Raw genomic sequence first — 23,322 nt, forward strand, 5'->3', positions numbered from 1 at the left:
TGCAAAGCACACTCTTTGTCAAGATTGCCTGATAAAACTGTGGATGAAACTGTGGCTAAAGAGGATTTGTACAAAGAGGAAGTTGTAGCAGATGTGGAGGGTGTGGTGGAAAACATGCAGGGAACCGTTTCTAATGAAGAGTGGAAGAAAGCAATGAACAATGATGAGGTCCTTAAGGAGGTGGTGAGGATGATCAAGGGGGAAGAGCGAAGGAAGAGTCAATTTCTTGATGAAGTGAAACCATATCATGAGTTGATGGATTAATTGTCTTTGAATGGGTGCCGTATCATGGTGAGAGGCAAAAGGTTTGTACCACCAAATGTAGTAGGAAAGAAATTAATACATTTGGCTCATGAAGGTCACATGGGGCAGCTTTAAACTGTGCAGGTCTAGGAGAAGGCTTTAATTTGCACAATATTCTCCTCAAATGTTCTAAAATTCTCAAATTAAAGGTTCCGTAACATGGAAAAGTCAATTAACCTTCTTTCATTGTGATCTTACACCACTGTTTAACCCAAATGCATTCTGAAACTCCTCTTGTCTCTGTCACTTCAGATGCTGTCTGTTCACCTTTCCTAACTGGAATTAACACTTCTCCTCTCAGCACACTTCTTAAAGCTTTGAAAATGTAATTTTTGCATTGATTTTTATTCAATAATACAAATTTCATTGAAACCAGGAAGTAAACTCAATGCCACAATTCTTTTTGCAAGCTGTTGTCAACCAATGGCAACGCAGTATTGTCCACCAGTATGTACACAGCTTTCTCACTAACCAACCTATTCCAGTGGGGTACAACTGACGTCTCACTCACTTCACTCAGCAGCTGGAATCACTTTGAAACTGTCTCTTACGCTACTACTCACACATACTCTAAATGCAAACTATTTGGAGCACTAGAAAAAGCAAAAAGCTGTCATCTCACTATGGGTAGAACCTCAAATGCTTTTGAAGCTGTATGGGCTACACTACTGACTATTGCATCCACAATTCCACAAGAAATACTTGATCAGTAAATCTCACCCTGGGTGATACGGATCATCCACATGCACTTAAGATTCATCTAATACCAACCAACAACTCACACTCATTCAAGGAAAACTACTGGTGCTGTCAATGGCGCCTCATGACCAATGCCTCACCGCAGACAATAAATTAACCAAGTGTCTCCATACACTTGTGCGTTACTACGAAGTCTTAGGCCTTGACGAGCCTGTCAATAACAACAACAACCGCAGACATTTTTTAGCACAAAGCGCCACAATCACCTTGAGTATGACAACTCCACAATCACCTCACAACATCACACTTCGTTATAATGTATAGCAAAAAGCACCACAAGAGCAAATCCCTACTTACACATACACCGTATACTTGTAACACAACTCTGGAATTTCATCAACCTCTCAAATTAGCCATAGAACAACTCTACTACCAGATTTGTCACCCTCAACACTAATCAAAATGTATTGTTCTCCTCCTTATGGGACAGAACCATAACTCTGTCGCCAGATTTGTCACTCCTAACATTCCACAAATATGTGGTTCCCCTCCTCATGAGATGAAACCATTCTCTGTTACTGAATTTTCTAACATGTTTTTCTCAATCTTTGCAGGATTTGAATATGCTTACCCGAGGTCAACAGGATTGCTGGACCAAGTGAAGATTGTGTTAACTATACACAATCAATTTAATCCCCACAACAAATTTAAATACCATGACCCATGTGGCAATGAAGGAAAACTCTAATCAAAAAAAAGTTCTGAAGCTTTATTTTATAACCACAAAGCTAAAGTCATGTAAATAGTGTGCAAAAGCAAATTGTAAAGGTAAAGAAACACCATAGGTTGACCACATCTACGAAACAAGTTAAATCTACTCAACATCAACACCATTAAACATTCAAGATGAAGAATTCATATTAATAGAGACACAAATTGAGACACATAAACATTCTTTAACTGAGACTGTGAATATATTAGTCAAATAAAAATACAAAGATTTAGAGTTCGGGATCTTAGACACAGGTTCTCCTTACGGCTAACCAAATTAAGACAAGCGTGTGGGAGCGGGCTAACACATGTGGGAAAACGTAAAAAAGAAAGACAAAAATCATTTGGAAATCATCTATCTCGGGCTAAGCTAAACTAACTAGAAAAATATAAGAGGCAGGTGTCAGCATGCTAGCTTCTGGTCAAAAAAGCAGGTCAGGGGAAAATACCATTTGCATTTGAATATACCTCTCCTAGGGTCAGCACTCAATTCAGTTTCGTCAGAAATGCATGAAGATCATCAGCAGAGTCCATTAGAAGCACCATCAGGGGTAAGTGCAGAGCATGGAATGCACAGGGAAATCAGGAAACATCCAAGGAACAAGTAAACAGAACAAGATTCTAAAGGGGACTGACTCAAACTTAGGAAGTCCATCCTTTAAGCAAAAATACTCAAAACAGTTCAATTGTTCAGTTCTGTGAGTCAGCATTATGCAAAAGAGGCAATATCCAATTGAACCTTTAGCACAAATCGCGTTGGCAAGATCATAGAAAGTTCCCAGGTTTGGTGAGAAGTCATCTCTCCTTTCTGTGTGAATCCAATAGTTTTAACAATTTTGTACATCACTTGTTGCAATCAACAATCTTTCTCACAGTGCAAGGCGATTTCAACAGATTACATGAGAAAAGTTCTGTTGAACCGTAGCAACTGTTTATCTATCAGTTACCAGGTCTCAGTGTACCAGAATCAAGGTCATTGGGAAACAGAAGTTTTACACATTGAACAATGGGACCCTTTACTATTCATGAGAAACAACCTAATGGAAAAAAATAATGTTAAAAGAAAATAAATAATTCATCACTTTATGTGACTGCGAATACGAACTCGCTAGGCCTAGTTATGCTAACACAAGAAATATAATGCATTAATATAGTTATGAATAAAAACACACAATATGAAAATGTATAAATTCAGCATTAATAATACATCATCAGATTATGTAAAAGCATTTCATGTATATTGCAATCTTTGTTAAAACATCACACTAAGAGATGTGCATTTATTTTTTTCTGGACACATAACTTTATACTAATACATCACAACAAATTCATTTCTACTAGCAGTTACTTTAATGCATAAAATATACTTCATCATTATAATTTAATCTTATTAGCACTTTGTCAATTCTGGTAGGCACAATGCCCACCATAAAATAAAGTGTGAGCACTTTTAAAATACGTGTCAATGCAGTCTTTTCTCTATGTTAGGCTTTTAAAACGTGAACCTCTCTTAGAAGGAGGAGCTCAGGGATGTTTTAGTTGTAGAGGATGGTATTTCAACTAACACAATGATGAGCATAAGATGGCAGGGGCATAACAGCATCAATGTGAGAGTGAAAAATAAAGTTAAAACTGGCTACAGGTTACACTGTTAACTTTATTTCTGCATTCCTGGGCCAGGATTAAAATTAAGAGCGGGAAACAATCTGGACCCGCTGTTAATATCCATGTGAGGTTGACATGTTTCAGCTAATAACCCTCCATAGAGGTATTGAGGCTTTCTTCAGGACCAAAAATGCTTCTGCTAGAATGTGTAAAATTAAGAAATATTGTGCATTCTAGTGTGAAAAGGTGAGGTATACAAAACCAGTCCATGTGTTGGGTGTTAGGTAAAAGGAGGGTGGTGGGAATAGAATGATTTAAACCCCTTTCAAGGACACAACTACAATTGCCCCCCTCCTCCCCTAAAACAATAGGGCTTTCCGAGTCACAGGCCAGTTTTGGGGATAGTGTTATCTCATTCACACCAAGATATACCACTCCTCTTTTTTGTCCAGAAAGGGGACCACAGGTAAGAAACTGTTAGAATAAAATACTGTACCCCAATATCTGTAGAATCCAAAATTTACCTCAAAATATGTTCCCACATGTTAAACCTTAATTTCATGATGCAGTGTGTCGCACGTTAAGGCACCTCTCACAGCATCATAATCAGAAATCAGAAAATAAAATTAATTTAATAATTTGGGGTGAAATTGAATGGGCCCACCCAATAACTGAATTCTAGATCAAAGAAAAAGGTAAATTGCTTTATTACAAATGTAAAATATAAGACAATACATAGTCAATGCCATGAAGGTACCCACTGGAGAGTTATACAGGTAACACAAAAATCATAAATTATTCTAAGTTCTAAATAGGGAACAGAATCAGATATAATATTGATCCATTAAATATTGAAATACACAAAAGTCGGACATTCAATATTGTTAACATAAATATTGACTCTGTATACCTAACTATAAAAATCTGAAATATTGATTAAACTAATGTTGTGGTACAAAATACTGATTTTTAGATATATACATATATGTAAAAATATCAGAAACAAAAATATTGTCACCTATAAATAAATAAATACTATATCAAAAATATCAATTCAAACAATATTGACTTCAATATTATCAGCAACATAACTAAAGGCCCGATTATGAATCCAGTGGTCAGACTGACAGACTGCCGTGGGGGCGGTCGGGAGGAAGCCGCCAAGGGGACGGCCCCCTGACCACCGCATCACAACATCCCCGTGAAGCTGGTGGTGCAGTCAGTGCAGCCGGCACTGGCTCCAGCTGTCAAAGTATGCAGACACAAAGCCGGCTGCACTGACTGCGCAGCCAGCAAGACGAGTACACTGTCTGCCATGCATCATGTTTTGTTTGGCAGACAGTATGCCCACCACAATGCTGCCAGGGGGGCCAGGACCATGCCCAGGACATGGACATTTTCATCCTGGGGCCCTTCCTGTGGCCCTTTTTCCTGCCTTTCTGCTGACCTTTTCATGACAGTGTCCCTGCCATGAAAAGTTCAGCTAAAAGGCAGGGTGAAATACGATTGGCAGTGCCACTGCAGCCACTGCTGGCACCGCCAAGATTGACAGCTGTGGTCAACACTGCCACAGCCACAGCAGCTCTGAGCACCGAGGACGCGGTGGTCTGCCAGCCAACTTTGGATTGCGGTCCCAAGACTGCTGTACTCGTAATCAGGACCTTAGTACTTAGTAGCAAAAAATACTTTAACATAAAACAATTATTTGAAATGAACCCAAAACTTCTTATACACATATTTAATTAAATAGAAATATATATTACTTCAACCAAATATTAAACATTCATTCCCCAACAATTGTACACCCCTAGAATACATACAATAAAACAACAACAAAATAGACTATAAACAATTAAACACAAACCTAAATACTAATTAATATATGTAAACAAATACATTTATATTTCAAGTAAGTAACTATATATTATATATTAAAAATAAAATATGAATAAGCCATTGAAGGACTCAATTGATCAAAAAAGTTCAAACTACACTAAACCAACCAATAAGATAAAAGTATAAACAACTTTAACCAATAAAATTAAAGAAACAATTAAAACAACAATATAAAAGGCACACTAATTTAAGCAATTAAATACGACAAACTCTGCCAGATAAAACTGACTATGTATGTAAATGGGTAGACCTGGATTTTATAAATTGTGAAGCCGGGTTTTTTAAACTTCACTTATCACCTAATTTTACTCTTTCCGGGGCCCTTATGTACCGTCCTCCTGGCCCTGCGGGTCTTTGGGCATCGACCCTTCCTGACCTGATTGCTCCTCTTCTATTAGAAACCACTAATTTTTTGTTTTTAGGTGACCTGAACTTACATCTCAATGACACATTTTGCACTACGAGCTCTACTCTTATAGCTAACTTAGCGGCATTAAATGTTCTCTTACATAACTCAGGCCCCACGCATAAGGCAGGACACTTATTAGACCCCATTTTTTCCAATCTTGATACCATTTCATGTAAACAAGCCACTCCTATTCCATGGTCGGATCATTTTTTGGTGGAATTTACGATTGCACAATCACGGGGTCCTACTCCCTCCGTATCCCTTGCCAAATCCAGTACCTATAGAAACTGGAAAAATGTAGATATTAAGACCCTGAATTTAATGTTGGAAAAAACCCTACCATCAATTACGAGTATAAGAGATGACGGGGTTATCCGTGATTGGCTAACCTCTGCAATTGATGAATGTCTACCTCTATCTAATAAAAAGAATAAACAGGGCTACCAGCATCCCCCCGCCCCCTGGTTCTCAGAAATACTCAAAACAGAAAAAACTAAGTGCAAGAACTTGGGAAGGAAATGGCGTAAAAACTATGATCCTGACCGGAAATCCACTTACAAACTAGCCCTTCTTAACTATCACCGACTATGTAACATCGCGCGTGCCGAACATGCCACCGAGATTATTTTACAATCTCAGAATTGCCCCAAAGTGCTGTTTGAAGTAGTTAAGGAACTTTCTGGTGACTCCCGTTTATCTAAGCCCCCTGATCTTGACCCTAAAAAATGCAACGATCTGGCAAATTTCTTTGCGGATAAAATTGACAAAATTTATTCTGAATTCCACAACGACTCTAACAATCCCAGCACTAGCACTAAACCTCAATCCAACCACCTTTTTCTTTCTTCTATCACTCAAGAAATGACTCAAGTTAATAATATTAATTTACTTAATGATTGGCTCCCCATGGATACTGCCTCCTTTTCTAAGATTCTTACAAGCATCAAGTCTGGCTCCCCGCATGATCCTATCCCCATTACGGTTCTTCAAAAGCTAGACCCTTCCATACTTACTTCCATTATGCAGTTTCTTAACATGTCACTTACGGAAACTTATGTTCCTGCTTTGTGGAAGCACGCAATGGTCCTTCCTTTATTAAAGAAAAATAACTCTGATCCGGAAATTTTCTCCAATTTTCGCCCAATTTCTCTCCTTCCTCTTTTTTCCAAAATTCTGGAAAAACATGTTAATTTTCAATTGACCCAGTTTGTAGAAACCAGTAATATCCTCCATCCTTCTCAATCTGGTTTTCGTGCCGGCTATTCAACGGAGGCAACTTTAAGGGTGTGACTGAAAATATCCGTCAACAAATTGATAAAGGTGAAACAGTAGCTCTCATCCTATTGGATTTAAGCGCAGCTTTTTATACTGTATCTCACTCTTCTCTTTTAAAAACTCTTAATATCAAGGGTATTGGCGGAAAAGCCCTCTTGTGGCTGTCCAGCTTTTTATTCAATAGGACTTTTCAGGTTTTTTCTCACACAGCTTCCTCTCTGATTCATGCATCTCCTTACGGAGTCCCTCAGGGCTCCATTCTTAGTCCACTACTTTTTAATATATATGTCAGTCCTTTGGCAAGCATAGCAGAACAAGCTGGTCTAACTATCTATTCTTATGCTGATGATACTCAACTTATTTTTTCACTTTCTCCCAAAGAAACCTCTAACTCTTCCTCTTTGCAAATAGGACTATCTAAGATAGCCAATTGGATGCATTTTAATAAACTCAAACTTAATGGAGGAAAGACAGAACTCCTCATTTTTGGAAACAAAAAATCACTCTGGGGCCCCCAACATTGGCCCTCTGAGATGGGTGCCCCCCCAATCCCTTCTCTTTCTGCATGTAACCTGGGCATCATTATTGATGACCAGTTGACTATGAAACAGCAGGTGACCAAAGTAGCTTCTACCTGCTTTGCTATCCTGAAGTGGCTTCGTAAAATTCTCTGGTTGCTTCCTGTGGCTGCTCAAAGAACCGTGGTCCAAGCGCTGGTTATTTCTAGACTGGACTACGGTAACGTGCTCTATTTGGGTGCAAATAAAGAAGTATTACACAAACTTCAAGTTGTTCAGAATTCTGCGGCCAGGCTTCTTTGTCAACTTCCCAGAATTGCTCCCACTTCTGGTGCACTTTGTGAACTACATTGGCTGAAAATTGAGAATCGCATCAAATTCAAAGCTCTATGCTATTTGCATAGAATTACTATGGGCCTAGCTCCCAACTATCTTAAAACTTTGGTCCAACTCTATCGGCCCTCTCGTTCTCTTCGATCCTCTAATCAACATAAATTCCAGGTGCCCAGATTCAGACGTACCAAAATGGGGGGACGTTCTTTTGCCTTCTTAGCTCCCTCTCTTTGGAACTCTCTTCCTCTTCATTTACGGCATGAAAGGGTGTTCATTAGATTCCGTAAGGAGCTTAAGACATGGCTTTTTAACCAGTAATCGCCCAAGTTGATCTCCTGACTCTGCCTTTTGTCTTGCATTGTCTTGGCGCCGGGAAACCTCCGGGTAGCTGTGCGCTATACAAATCCAATAAATAAATAAATAAATAAAGAAACTCTGCCAAATTCTCTCAGCAAACAATTAAAAAGAAATATATTTATCTCAACACCTACATAATCAAGTAAGCCATACTTATAGTTAAACTAAAACATAACTGTTATTAAATTTAAGAATTTTAATAAAAAATAAATATTAAAACACTCTATAACTTTATTCTTTTTACATAGACTACCCAAAAGAAAAAACAAGTTCCAGACCAACAACAAACTGCCAGAAAATATAAACTATAACAAACCAGCAAAATGATATGATAAAGTAAGTATACTTGAATAATAAACTATAAACTCACCCAAAAAGCAAACAAAATAAACATAACATCCTAGACCTCAACAAACTACCAACAAAATATCATTTATTATTAAACTAACTTTCTTTTCTCTTTCAACAGAAAATAAAGCAGCTGCTCCATATTAAAATGAGGTCAACAGAAAAGCTACAAAACTGTGCAAAACATCTCACCATAACATTCCATTAAGTAAACAAAATACAAGTATTTACATTTTCCATATTTATAACAAACATGCGAAATATAAAATATAATATATATTTATACTATTAAACTACTTACAAATACAATGACAGAAACTGCCAAATGTATATCTTCACACGAAGGAAAACAGTTATCAAACCACATGAGCTACACCAACAGCCAAGAAAGGCAGCAACATAAATTATATACTAAATATTATTCTAATAGATTACTAAATATTAATCTAATGTATGCCATGTGAGGGCAACTGCAAAAGATGATGTTGTAATTCATGTAAAAGAACACAGCCACTCCCCAAATGTGACAAAATAGAAGTTAGAGAAATCTTGCAAGATATAAGAGAGGTAAGCACTAGTTCCCAGGAACCAACAAGCAAAATACTGAAAGACATGCTACCCAGAATCCCAGAACACATACCATGCCAAACACCATCTATCCCCACTTTGAAATATTTAATTGAATGAACTAAAAAAGCCAGCAGCGATACTGCACCTGCCCCAGAAGATACCAAGATATACACATAGCTGAACACTTAACAATGACACAAAAAGATGAACCTTTCCTTTTATATGACAACTCAAATAACGAAAAACAAATCCTAATCTTCACTACAGCAGATAAATTACTAAAAATGAAACAATGTGAAACATAGATGATGGAGTGGACATTCAAAATGTGTCCAAACCATTCACTCAGGTATACACCATACATGGTTAATATCAACACACTAATATCCCATACATGCTTTACTAACAAACAAACAAAGCAGCACATACTACAAACAATGAAACTATATAAAACCAACAAATAACTACTGCCCTAAAAAATAATCGTAGACATTGAGAAATCCATGATTCAACCCATTATAAACATATTATCCACTAGCCTATGTCAAAGTCACAGAGGCAGCCAACCACTACAACTTACTAATAGAAAGCCCTATCTGCCAACAAAATGAAGAAAACATTAGACCCCTAAAGAGCTGTTTCAAAGTGAGTTGGCAGACTGACTAGATTAGGACACAGATGGCAAGCCAAATTCCAGGTGCCATGGTGGAATGTCTACGACAGCACCCTGGCACAGGAAGCCAAAACAAGCAATGTTGTGGACGGATGGCACAAACCCTTCCAATTCACACAAGGCAGGACACAACCTACACTATACACAGTTATTGAAGCATTACAAAAAGAACAAAGGTACTAAGAACTAAGAATAGAACAATCTGTTGGGCAAACTGGCCCTAAACATAGCAAACTAGGATGGGGCGTGGGCTAGGCGTCAAGATGGCGGTCGCACTCTCGTAGTGCTACATCCCCTCTGTCATCTGCCTAAGCAACGCCTAATATCTGCCCGTCCCGGCAGCAGAACGAGACTCTGGGGGACTGCTGGAGGTCCCTGGGGCGTCCGAGCCGTGCCCCAGGCTTAGCGGCCCGACCAGACAGGAGAATTATGAAGAGCGGCCCGCTCCCAAGATGGCGGGTGGGCTCGCAGGATTGAGGAGCTGTCGGCGGCTGGATCGAGCTGAGATGCAGCTAACGGCAGTTCACGGCTGATACGGCTCCCCAACTTATTTCCAGGGCCCCCGGGACGGTGAGAGTAGCGGCTAGTGGCTGTGAAGGAGTGGGCCTGAGGGGTGAAGTGGCCCCAGGAGGCGGGGACGGCCGCGGGACGCCCAGCCAGCGGGGGAACACCAGACGGATTGGGAGGTAGCAGAGAGCATCGCCCAGGCGGGCTGGAGGGGATATAGAGGCGGTGTTGAGACCTGGTTCTCTCCCGGGTTGAAAAGAGGTGCCAGGGGAGGCGTGCCGTTCGGATAGGCGGTTTCCCCTCCCCACCGGTGCTGTGACAGAAGGAAGGCGCCGGGTGATTCAGGTGGGAGCTGAGAAGGTGAGGCGACCCCTCTGAGGGGGAGAGACGCAGCAGGAGACTTGGCTTCTCCCTCACGTCCCTCTCTGTCCCATCCGGTCCAGGAGGACCTTGGAGGCGGGCGGAGCTGGGAGCAAAGCGGGGGCCGCCGTGTACCAGGAGGTACAGAGGAAATACAACGGGCAGGCCGGAGACCCATGGGGGAGCCCCCCGCCACTAGAGGAAGATGCTAGACTTCGAGTCCGAACCTGGTGAGCCTCCCGGTCGCTGCTGGTGGACTGCACTATGGGAGAGAAGGTCGGGAACTCGGGTGCTGAAAAGGAGACTCCCGCGAGTCACACTCCCTGGGGGTGAAAATACACCCATGTAGGTGCAAGCAGTCGTAGGGCCGTGGCCATCAGGAGGTGGCTCTGCAGAAACTGAGACCTAGCCCTTAAGGACTCTTGTGGGTTGCTCTGTGAAGTGAGGCACAAGAGAAGATTTGACGACAGCTAGGACTGCCTCTGCTGCAATAGGCAAAGACAAACAGGCTCATATTCCAGTTCGCCACTGGCCCGGGCGGAGCTCGTAAAGAGGATCAGGAGTCAGATGGAGGTGGTGGTGAGACCGGCGGCGACCGGCGATGTGGCAGGCATCCTTCAGGCTATTCAGGCGTCCCAGACAGCAGTGGAGGCCAAGATTGGAGAGGTAAGGGTGGACGTGGCATTAGTGCACCAGGACCTCCGCAACGAACAGCCAGGATCACAGAAGCGGAATCTAGAATTTCCACTGTAGAAGACGACCTGGCTGCCCTTAAAACACAAGTGTATACACTAACAGCCCGTACAGGAGAACTATACCTTAGGGCTGAGGACGCTGAGAATAGGTCTCGGCGCAAAAACCTCTGTATTGTGGGCCTTCCGGAGAATACAGCGGGCGCCTGCCTGGCCACCTTCTGAAAGGAGTGGTTCCAATCCTGGATGCCCGGAGACCGCCTCACTCCGTGGTTTACGATTGAACGAGCCCATAGGGCCCTACAGGCCAGACCGCCGCTGGGCTCCCCTCCAAGGCCAGTGATTCTCCGCCTCTTCAACTTCAAAGACAGAGACGCAATACTGCAAGAGGTGCACTCGAGGGGCGACTTACAGTGTGGAGGAGCAAAAGTCCTTGTGTTCCTAGACTACATGAGAGACGTGCAGGTGCAACGCCGCTCCTTTATAGATGTGAAACAAAACCGGAGAGCGATGGACGTGCCCCAACGCCTTCTCTTTCCTGCAAAACTTAGGGTGGTCCACAACAATAGGACGTATTTTTTTGATACCCCGGATGCGGCCTGGACATGGCTTACAGAGGAGGTCCCCTTGGGCCCTGCCGGAGGAGAGCTGCGGCAAGCTTGTGTCACACGGCAGACAGACAACCAAATGTACCGACCGCATGGCCCCCGCAATAGAACACGCTCCAGGAAGGATGGGGCGCGGCGGGGCTCACGCTCCGGTTCCCCTGTGGAGCCTATAACAGAATCAACCTCAGAACACCCAGCGGATACTGGCCTGGGAGGTGTGGGGGAGGGCTCTCGGAAGGAAGGCCCAAAACAATTACGCCCGGGGACAGCGGATGACACTGATTTGTCCCAGAGTCCGGTGCTGTAGCTCCCCTTATGGGGAGGGGAGGGTGAGGCCAGCATGGCTTACAAAGACGATGTGGTCGCATTATGTCTATTTATTACTTAACATTCTTTAATCCGTAGAGATGGAGGGGTCCACCACTGCTCAGACAATTGGTGTTTTCAACTTACTATGTTAGGGAGTGAGCTGTTTGATAAGGACGACGGATGCTTCTCGGGGGGAAGTATGGGGTGGGGTGGGAGTTGGGGGGCATGGGAGTTCTGGCCCTGTCAGAGGGCGTTTGTTAGTGTTATCTGAATTTAATGTTGATTTGTTATCTCTCACAACTGCATGGGGCGGTAGATTAAGGTTGTCATGGCATGGAACACACACAGCACAATGGGAAGTGGTATTTGCCCAGGCGCACACAAAGGAAATTGAGGGGGAGATCCGAGGTGACCGTGCACACACAAACTAAACGAATGGGTCTGACACATATCATATCTTGGAACGTTAATGGTCTTTTAGACAAGATTAAACGCGCAGCTGTGTTTGAATATGCCCACCGCCACAAACCTGATATGCTTTTGATGCAAGAAACACACCTCCTAGGGAACCACTGCCCCTTTCTGGCCCGTAAGGGGTATGACAGGGTATATCACGCAGGGTTTGTAAGGGGCTCACAGGGCGTGGCGATATTGCTTCACCGCTCATTGCCCATGGTGGTAGTCCAAGGATGGAGAGACTCGCAGGGGCGATATGTGGCGATCTCCGGGACAATAGAGGGTCGCACAATAAATGTTGTGTGTGTGTTCGCCCCGCTGACAGTGGTGCGCGGGACCCTAGGGGATCTGACTCAACTGCTGCTGGACTTGCCCCAAGGAGTAACAATGTTGGGTGGTGACTTTAATGCAGTTCCTGACCCTGGGATGGACACGAGTGGGGAGTCTTCGGCACATAGACAGGCAATGCCTGCCAGCCTATTCAGCTGGCTATCGGCAGCGGGGCTCTGTGACACTTGGAAAATATGACACCTGCGGCGCGCCCCATAATACGCAATCTAGAATTGACCTCATGTTCGTGCCGGCCACCGACTGCTGCCACCTCACACACATTGAAATTTGACCACATGGGATTTCTGACCATGCTCCACTCCAGTTCGTTATAGGTCAGGCATATTCGGTGGTCCGCCCCATTTGGCATTTGAATGCATGGTACCTGCAGGACAAGGCTTATGCTAATCAGTTTCAAAAGACACTGCGCGAGTACTTCAATATAAACGAGAACTCGGTGGCGTCGCCCGGGGTTCTGTGGGCTGCGAGTAAGGCGGTGCAGAGGGGATGGCCAGGAGCCTTGTCCGCACGCTGGAGCGTTCCTTGACATCCCGCATTGTCCAGCTGGAGGCGTGGGCCCTGAGATTGGAGGCAGAGCAAGGGGTCCAGCCCAGTGAGAGGGTAACCAGACAACTCTTGCTGATACCGGAGGAGATTCGCAACCATTATTTAGAGGTGGCTAAGCACCTTTGGCGAGCATCTACTGCTAGGGTGTATGGTTGGGGAGATAAGACCAGGAAATTGTTGTACTGGTTGGCATCCCACCAACAGACCTCTAGAATCATCCCCAAAATCTGTAATAATCAAGGGGAGCACGTCTCCAAACTCCAAGAGGCGGCTGAAGCGTGTGCTTCATACTACAGGGTCTTATACCAGGCTGCGGCTACGATTGTTCCGGGGCATGCCGAGCAGTTCTTGGCAGATGTCCCCCTCCCGGCATTGCCCCTGGGGGAGGTCCGGGCGTTGGATGAACCTTTCACCGAAATGGAAGTCAGTGAGGCCATCTCTGTGACGGGAGTGGGTAGGACTCCTGGGCCTGATGGGTTTCCTCCAGAGTACTATAAGGTGTTTCGGGACGACATGGTGCCGCACCTTGCGGCTTTATACGCAGAGGTGGGCCATCTGGGCTCCTTCCCAGAGGGACTGGGTGTAGCCACCATTGTGGTTTTACCAAAAACCAAACCCCCGTCTCTTCATTGAGCTGACTGCAGGCCCATAGCCCTAACTAACAGCAAAGTGAAAATTTATGCCACGGTTCTTGCCTCCCGCCTTAAGAAGGTGATGCCGCTACTGATACACCCAGACCAGTGTGGATTTATGACCGGCCGCAGTACACGCCATTGTATACGACGGCTTCACGTGGCCCTTGCGAAGCATCACCGGTTGCCCCAGAGTCTGGCCCTCCTATTTGTTGATTTTGAGAAAGTCTTTGACACCGTTGACGGGGTTTTTTCTTCTTGGTACTCCAGCGGGCATGTTTGGACAGCGATTTCGCCGCATGGTCCAGGCCTTCTACGCTAATCCTACGGCACGAGTGCAGGTGAATGGGACCTTGTCTTTGTTTTTTTTCTATCCATCGGGTAACGCGCCAGGTTTGCCCCATGTCCCCGCTCCTTTTTTCCCTGGTCATCGAGCCCTTGGCGCAATTGATAAGGGGAAATCCAATATACCGTGGGTGGAAATGGGGTCCTTCGTATAAAGACCGAGTGGCCTTGTATGCAGATGATGTCCTGCTGTATATGGAGGAACCTAGTGTGACGGGTCCCCGGAGGATTCATCTTCTTCGTTGTTTTTAGGAGGCCCCGGGCTCAAAATGAATCCTGCCAAATCGGTGTTGGTCCCCCTGGCGTTGTCAAGAGACTGCTTCGAGTGGCAAGAAGTGGTGCCCCTACGCCGGCTGAGTTTTAAATTCCTTGGAGTGTGGGTCACTCTTCTTCAGGAGCTCTCCTGGGCCCTGAACCTGGCACCGCTCATGTCCTGCACCAGGGCAGATCTACAACGGTGGCAAGCATTGCCACTAAAGGTCTTGGGTCGTGTAGCCCTATATAAAATGATGGCATCGCCTCGACTTCTATATGTGCTCCAAAATGTTCCTAATTTCTTTGGGGTGGAGCGAGGCACCGGGTGGCAACACAATGCTGTCTTAGAGGGGTGTATGATGGAGGATTGGGTATGGCCGATCCGCATCTGTATTACTTGGCGACTCAACTCCTGGTTGTTCATGATTGGTTCAACGGGGGATGGGCGGACTCAGCTTATCAGATAGAATTAGAATCGCTGGGTTTTCCTCATATCATGGACTTCCTATATGGCATGCCAGTCCCCGGGACTTAGAACCAGTAACTAAAGTGGTCTTTCTTGCTTGGCGCGCAGCGCTGCAGCATACCAGATGGAGCAATATTGTCACCCAACAAACCCCACTGTGGCAAGGTAAATGGTTGAGTGAAACAGCCGCACTAGAAGGCTTCACAGGGTGGGACACGTTGGGCATCTCTCTAGTGGGAGATGTTTGGAGAGGGAATGCACTGAAGTCCTTTCAGAAATTACAGAACGAGTTTCAACTGTCTCAAACACAATTCTTTAGATACCTTTAACTCCAGCATGCCCTGGGCGTTCACTTGACTGGCGCTGACCCGGAATTCAGCCCACTTGAGGCTAAGTTGCTTATGGGTAACTTGGGGAGGAAAGGTGTATTCCAAATTTATAAAATGTTAATAAACAACACCCCTTGTGGCCTCAGTCAACTTAGGAGCAGATGGGAGGCATGGCTGGGGCCGCTTGACGAAACTGAGTGGGCGGAAGCCTTGATGGCTCCTCGAGTGTTGGCGGTGTCGGTGAGGCTGAGGGCGATACAATTTTATTTCCTGCACAGGGCATACTTGTCTCCCGACAGACTGCACCGGATGGGATTTTGGGTATCTGTCCAATGTCTGCGATGTGCCAGACGCCCGGACGATTTCTTTCACATGGTGTGGTCTTGTCCTGTGATACAGGCTTATTGGGGAAAGATAAATCAAGAGCTGAACAAGGTGCTGGGAAAGGAACAACTGTTATCCCCAAAATTGATCTTATTGGGTATGATGGAAGAGTTGGAGGGCTCTAGAGCAGATCGAACTTTTGTTGGAACGGCCTTGCTGATGGCAAAGAGGGACATTGAGGCCGCCTGGAACTCCACCAGGAGTCCCTCCGTACGGAAATGAAGGCGAGGAGTGGACTAGTGCACGACCCAAGAAAAAGTGGTGTCTAGGGGGTGCCCCCACAAACATGGGAAGGTGTGGGGGGAAATGGATGGGCTTAGTTGATTGAAGTCTTTTCGGTGGATGTGCGTTCCTGTGTGTGTGTTTTTTTCTTTCTTTTGTTATGCTAAGTGGCACCATTAACAACCTTTATGTTCTGTATTATTCTGGATGCAAATCAGAACCGGTAGTACTTGTGCATACCTGTGCAGGCTGTGTTGAGTTTTTCCCTTTTTGTTACTAATGTTTCTTATTAAAAGCAATCAAAATTTGTTTATAAAAAAAAAATAGCAAACTAACTAAAAGAATGTAGAACATGCTACAATTTAAAGTAAAGCTCTTCATAAATAGCAAAGGTGTTGACTACTTGCAAATGCGAATCTACCAAAGCCCTCACACACTACAATATACACTAAACCAACATTCCAAATCCGTTTTTAAAGTAATAAATATAGGGCCTGATTCTAACTTTGGAGGACGGTGTTAAACCGTCCCAAAAGTGGCGGATATACCACCTACCGTATTACGAGTCCATTATATCCTATGGAACTCGTAATACGGTAGGTGGTATATCCGCCACTTTTGGGACGGTTTAACACCGTCCTCCAAAGTTAGAATCAGGCCCATAATATTTTATTGCATCAGTGAAACAATTATTTTAAATCACAGTGTTAATAAACATTGATATATATTATTTAAAAAAACAAATGCCAACCCAAAAAACGTAAAGGATACCTCAAAACATCACATCAAGTAACTACAACACATAATACAAACAATGGCACATAATAATCACATAACATAAAAATAGATTATCACATTTCCCACCCAAAATAAAAGGGAGAAATAAAACTTACTGTTGTGTAGCTGCAGATCTTTTTCCATCGCCACATAACAAAAATAGTAATCCAACAAAAAGGAAGTAAATAAATCCAAAAGGCCCAAAACAAATATGCAAAAATATGAGGAATCTAGCTGAAATCCCTCAAAGCAATCCAAAGTCTAGGTTCCGAAAAAAAACGAAAAAGTGTTTTGATAAAAAACGTTGTAGGAAACCTGAAAAAAGGAAATCAAAGCAAAACCCATTGGTTTATAATAAACCAAAACTGACTTCCTTAAAAAATGTAAACTCCAAAAGCCTATAGAAAAACCTGTAAAATAAATGTGAAAAACTCACCCGCACAAAACATTACTGTCATATTAAGTGTTGTGTATGTTGAGTAATTGTTGGTTAACATTCCTACATTGTATCTTAGTATGTGGAGTTTTGTGATGTAAGAAGTATTGTGATGTCGTGTAAACATTCCATTACGGTTGGTGAAACTGTCAAAGTGAGAGACAATCAGTATTTGGTCTGTCGGACACAGGTTTCATGTCTCCGAATAAAGACAAACTTCAACACTCATTGAGGACTCCAGTGGTTGTTTATGGAAGAGATTACAACATTCTTTGGCGACGAGGATGGGATTCAAATCCACGTGTGCAAAGCACACTCTTTGTCGAGATTGCCTGATAAAACCGTGGATGAAGCTGTGGCTAAAGAGGATTTGTACACAGAGGAAGTTGTAGCAGATAAAACTGTAAAACTGTAAACTTTGCACTTGTATAGCGCACTACTCACCCGTTAGGGTCTCAAGGTGCTGTACGCATACCGCTGTAGAACCCCTCCTGGCTTTTCCCTATGAGGCACTCACTCCTGGACAGTCCCAGGGTGAAGCCAGGCATCCAAGCGCTGTGAGGGCCGTTGTGGAGATTAAGCAAGCTATTGCCCAGAGTTACAGAGTGGGACCCATTAATTAGATGAGGCACTGAGGCGAGAATTATCTGGTCCAAAGGAATTGAGCCCAAGACCCGCTGAGGTGGGAATTTAACCCTGGTCCTGGACCAGATCTCTGCACCAGGGTCTGCCACTCTAACCATTGTGCCACACTAGCAGATGTGGAGGATGTGGTGGAAAACATGCAGGGAACCGTTTCTAGTGAAGAGTGGAAGAAAGCAATGAACGATGATGAGGTCCTTAAGGAGATGGTGAGGATGATTAAAGGGGAAGAGCAAAGGAAGAGTCCATTTCCTGATGCAGTGAAACCATATCATGTGTTGATGGATTAATTGTCTTTGAATGGGTGCAGTATCATTGTGAGAGGCAAAATGTTTGTACCACCAAATGCAGTAAGAAAGAAATTAATATGTTTGGCTGATGAAGGTCACATGGGGCAGACTCTTAGGGCCTCATTCTAAGTTTGGCAGTCGGACCACCAGCCCGTCATGTTGGCAGTCTTAAAAAGCTGCTATGCCTTTGGTCTTGGAGACGGCCCTATTACGAGTTATACAGACAGGACAGTTGTCCGTCAAGAAAAAATGGAAGACCGCTAGCAGCACAGTGGCCTGGAAATAGGTGGTCCAAGCTCTAGTGCCATCAGCACGGTGGCCAACCACTGAGCTTATTACAATCACATAGTCGCTGTGGCAGTCCCCTCGTGGTGGTCAACCAATGGCAGTCCGGACCACGGCAGTTCTCGGTCAGCAAAGTAACAGACAAATGCACATTAGATGGATTTAAAAACAACACAGCTGGCACACATTGGCACAGTGGATACACCTGCAAATAACACTATAAAACACACCCCATCACTGACCACAATCCTTTGCATTTCCACTTCAAGACACAGCAGCCCAATAACCTTATTTTCCATAGACTTAATAGATTAGGGACCCCTTTTTTCACAATCCTATAGAACACCCTGCATACACTTTTGTCCATTAACACCCTATTGCACTCCCCCAGTTAAGTAAGTCCTTGTCACCCATAGTTTTGTTCCACCATGCCACGTTAAAAAACATCCCTGTTTTTTCGGAGATGAGCAAAGGGTCATGGTGGATGAAATCATAAGAGTAGAACCACAAATGTTTGGAGCACAAGTCCAGAAAAATGGAAATGTGGGACAGAATTGTCGACAGAGTGAATGCTGGAGGCACAACCCTGCGCACAAAGGAGGACATTAGGAAGAGGTGGAACAACCTCAGGGGCAAGGTCTGTTCTCTGGTCTCCAGGCACCAGCTCCAGGCCAAGAAGACTGGCGATGCCCCTCTCAGTGCCCCATTAATACTCTTTCCTTGGGAGGAGAAGGTAATTGGCCATCCTGAGGGATTGACAGGAATTCCTGGGGGAGTGGAGTCTGGTGAGTCACAACACAAATAATGTCACAAAAAATACAATGTCATGCATGCTCATACCTCACCTTTTGCCACTGTCGTGTTCATGCATCCCACCAACATTCAATACCCAAAGTATCTGAGTTTTAACACTGTCAATCTGTATTGTAGGAAGCAAAATCACAGCTACCAAGGACTATCACATGCCGCATGTCCAAATGATGTATGTTGTCTTTCAATATGCAAAAAGAAGCCCAGGACCCATGGTATGTCTCAACATGTAAATGTATGCCCAAACTTCAACAGATATGTAATACCCAGGATTTGTATAGTGTGTGTAGCAGAGAGAGTTACCTGTCTGCAACTCCGAGGAGGCACTGTTTCTGTTACTGCAAACACCAGCCCAGAGTTCTCTTGTCTGAAGACCCTGTTTGACAGCTCCCAAATGAAGTTTACTCACCGGGGGGGATAACATTTGTTTAGTGTGTGTAGTAGAGAGAGTGACCTGCCTGCAACTCTCAGTAGGCCCTGTTTCAGGAACTCCCACCACTGACGTCCACTTGTCCAAAAAACCCTGTTTGTCATCTCCCAAATGAAGTGTACTCACCTGGGGGGATAACATTTGTATAGTATGTGTAGTAGAGAGAGTGATCTGACTGCGGCTTTCATCAGACCTTGGGTCTGTAACTCCAAACTCCAGCCCAGTCTGCAGTTGTGCAACTACCCCTGTTTGTCAACTCCCACATTAAGTTTACTCACCTGGAGGGATACCATTTGTATAGTGTGTGTAGGAGAGGGAGTGACCTGAATGCAACTCCCAGGAGGCCCTGTGTCTGTACCTCCAAACACCAGCACAGTGCTCACATGCCCCAGTACATCTGTTTGTTAAGTCACAAATACAGTGTACTCACCTGGGGGGATTACATTTGTATAGTGTGTGTAGTACTGGGATTGACCTGACTGCAACTCCCAGCAGGCCTTGTGTCTGGACCTCTAACCACCAGCCCAATGTTCACTTGTCCAAATACCCTTGTGTGACAACTCTCAATTAAAGTGTACTCACCTGGGGCGTAACATCCATATAGTGTGTATAGTACAGGGATTGACCTGACTGCAACTCCCAGTGGGCGTTGTTTCTGTAACTCCAAACACCAGCACAGTGGTCACTTGTCCACATACCCCTGTTTGTCAACCCCCTGTCTGTCACCTGGGAGTGATCAAGCACAGATCATGCACAAATCACAGAAGTGTCTGTCGACATAGCTCTATCTAGACTTGCTAACCCAAGATGACACTATTGAGGACAAGAATGACACCTTACTCAGTGTGTACAACAAATATTCCTAAGGCCTCAAGATGCATCACCAGAATGGTATTGGCAGCAGACACATTGACACATCACTGTGCACATGATTACTCCAGTCACACATACAACAAAGTCCTGTGTCTGCCTACATCACAACCAACTAGGCCTCCAAATGGTCAAAGTTATATTTTGCCTAGCCACTGTTTTGCCTGCACTGGTGGCAAGATGTCATTTTCAGGCCAGCATCCCAAGTGCAACTGATCTGCACATTTCAGCAGCTGCTTCGGTCAAAATCGGTAGGCATGCTTCACACATGTCATGTCAATACACCCACTGCCATGGTTACTTGCCACAGTTGGATTAACTTATCTTTCTACAAGATCTCTGCTTACTGTAACTCTAAACCGTTGGAGGTAGTTGTCACAATACAACCAGTAACATTGCACATTTTACATCAACAGAAGGGCATACAGAGGCCATGGAATAGACTGTCACTACCCCCTTGGATGAAGCCCTCAGTGAAGACGACTCTCCTGGACGTGGAGTATGGTTTTGGCACCATCTGGGCAACTTGGTCAGATGACAACAGTGAGTCTCACTGTGCCCACAACGTCATCTCCCGGCCCTGTTGCCTCAACATCACAGGCAACCATTCGCCCCCCAACCTGTGTCCCTAGCACAGTGTCTACCATCTTGTGCCCCCCAGTCCTAGATCCTGAGTTGCAGTGTAACACTTCAGACAGTGAGAGTCCAGTACCAAGTTGGAGAGGCCACTGGGGCTGATCTTGCCAGGACACCATCAGCTACGTCTTGGGGGTCTATCAGGCGTCCCAAGCCATGATGGGCCAGGTGTTGACCGAACTCCAGGAAATCAAGCAGCTACAGAGGGACATGCATAGGGACATGCAGGAACAGAAGGACAGTTCATTGTACAGTCACAGTCATTACATCACATGACATACTTACACTCATGAGAAGTAGTTGTGGATGAGATCTTCTTGCAAGTCAGCTCCTTCATCTTCACCTCTGTCATCTTCACTTGGCATTTTAGGATTCTCACCTGGTGGCACCACAGGTTCCCCCTCCTCTGGGATGTATGGGATATTCCTCCGCAGGGCAATGGTGTGGAGCATGCAGCATTCCTCAGCGATCTAACACACTTTCCCGGGTGGGTAGGGAAGGGATCCACCAGTCCTGTCCAGACAGTACAATCTGTCCTTTAGGAGCCTAAAAGCCCACTCCACTGGCAGCCATGTTCATTCATGGACCTCATTGAAGCGGACTTCCCCTGGCATAGTTGGATTCCTCAGAGGCGTCAATAACCAAGGACGGTTTGGATATGCTGAGTCTCCTGTTAAGGAATGGGACCTAAGTGCAACACTGAGTCACTGACTTCAAGATTATAGCACCTGACATTGCTCACACACATTCAGGACAGACGTGACTTACCAACCAGCCAGGCCCTCTCTGGGTGCAGTTGTGACGTCAGCTGGGGTATGGTGCTGTTACGCATTATGAAGGAATCATGAGTTGATCCAGGATAACGGGCTCACACATTTGAGATGTAGAGATCCACCAACAGATAGCTTGCATGTTGATGGAATGGAAGTTCTTTCTGTTGCAATGACTTGTTCAGTGGCCTGTGGTGGCACCAAGCCAACGTGTCTGCATCAATGGCCCCCACCACATGTGGGAACTGGGCAAAACCATAGAAGTCAACCTTCACATTGGCTAAATCCTTACGTTGGGGGAACATGATGTAGCTGTCAAAGTGTTTCAACACTGTGGAAAGGAAATCCTTCAACACCAGACTGAACATAGATTGGGACATACCAGCAGATAGTGCACTGAATGTTAGAAGGACCCTGACGCCAGAAAGTACAGTGTTGACATGACCTGTACAATGGATGGTATGCAGGTTGGATTACCATTAGCTGGCATCAGATATGGCTCCAAATGACAGCATAAGTCTACTATTGTTTGCCTATTCAGACGGTGCAACTGTATGATGAGGCGTTCTTTCTTGGTCTGAAGGTCTAGCAGTGGACGGTAGACAGGAGGTTGTCGCATCTTCCCTCTCCAAGGGTACCTATGTGTGACAAGACATGAGTTGTAACATTAGTCAGTGTGTCTACAGCAACATACATGATGCATGCCAATAATATTATGTGACAAAGCCTTTCTGACTGGATAGACATGACACACAGTACACAACCCAGCTAGCAACAACACAAGGGTCACATGTGACCCCATGGTTGTCCACACTTGTGTGCACAACATGGATTTGGGCGATACCCAACTAAATGCTACACAATTGCCCCTAGAAATATGACTGCATTTCATGACCGCCAAAAACTACTGTGGCGGTGGTAGCCCTTGCACCGCTGTCATATGCCATCTGTGCCCTTCAACACACTACACTGGTAGCTGTGTAGTAGGACCTACAAGACAGCATTGGGATGTTTGTGATGAATCTAAACATATATTGAATGTGTGACGCAGTTTACAAGCCATATACAGTATTTTCACCCATCAAAATGGCAGATGCCTAACCTACTCCATTGGACATTTCGAACCACCCGCGACCGCCGGCGGAAGTCATCCACGT

At 44.5% G+C, this 23,322-nt stretch overlaps 1 protein-coding gene across 1 annotated transcript in view; it reads right to left on the reverse strand.

Annotated features, from left to right (window-relative positions):
• Positions 1–22,803, reverse strand: part of LOC138284278 (uncharacterized) — a 40,101-nt gene extending 17,298 nt beyond the window's left edge. Inside the window, exon 1 of the mRNA XM_069222864.1 lies at positions 21,681–22,803. The gene's annotated coding sequence lies outside the window, so the exon portion shown is untranslated. The remainder of the gene's footprint in view (positions 1–21,680) is intronic.
• Positions 22,804–23,322: the final 519 nt, after the last annotated feature.

This window comes from Pleurodeles waltl, chromosome 3_1 (assembly GCF_031143425.1).
Source record: "Pleurodeles waltl isolate 20211129_DDA chromosome 3_1, aPleWal1.hap1.20221129, whole genome shotgun sequence".
Lineage (NCBI taxonomy): Eukaryota > Metazoa > Chordata > Amphibia > Caudata > Salamandridae > Pleurodeles > Pleurodeles waltl.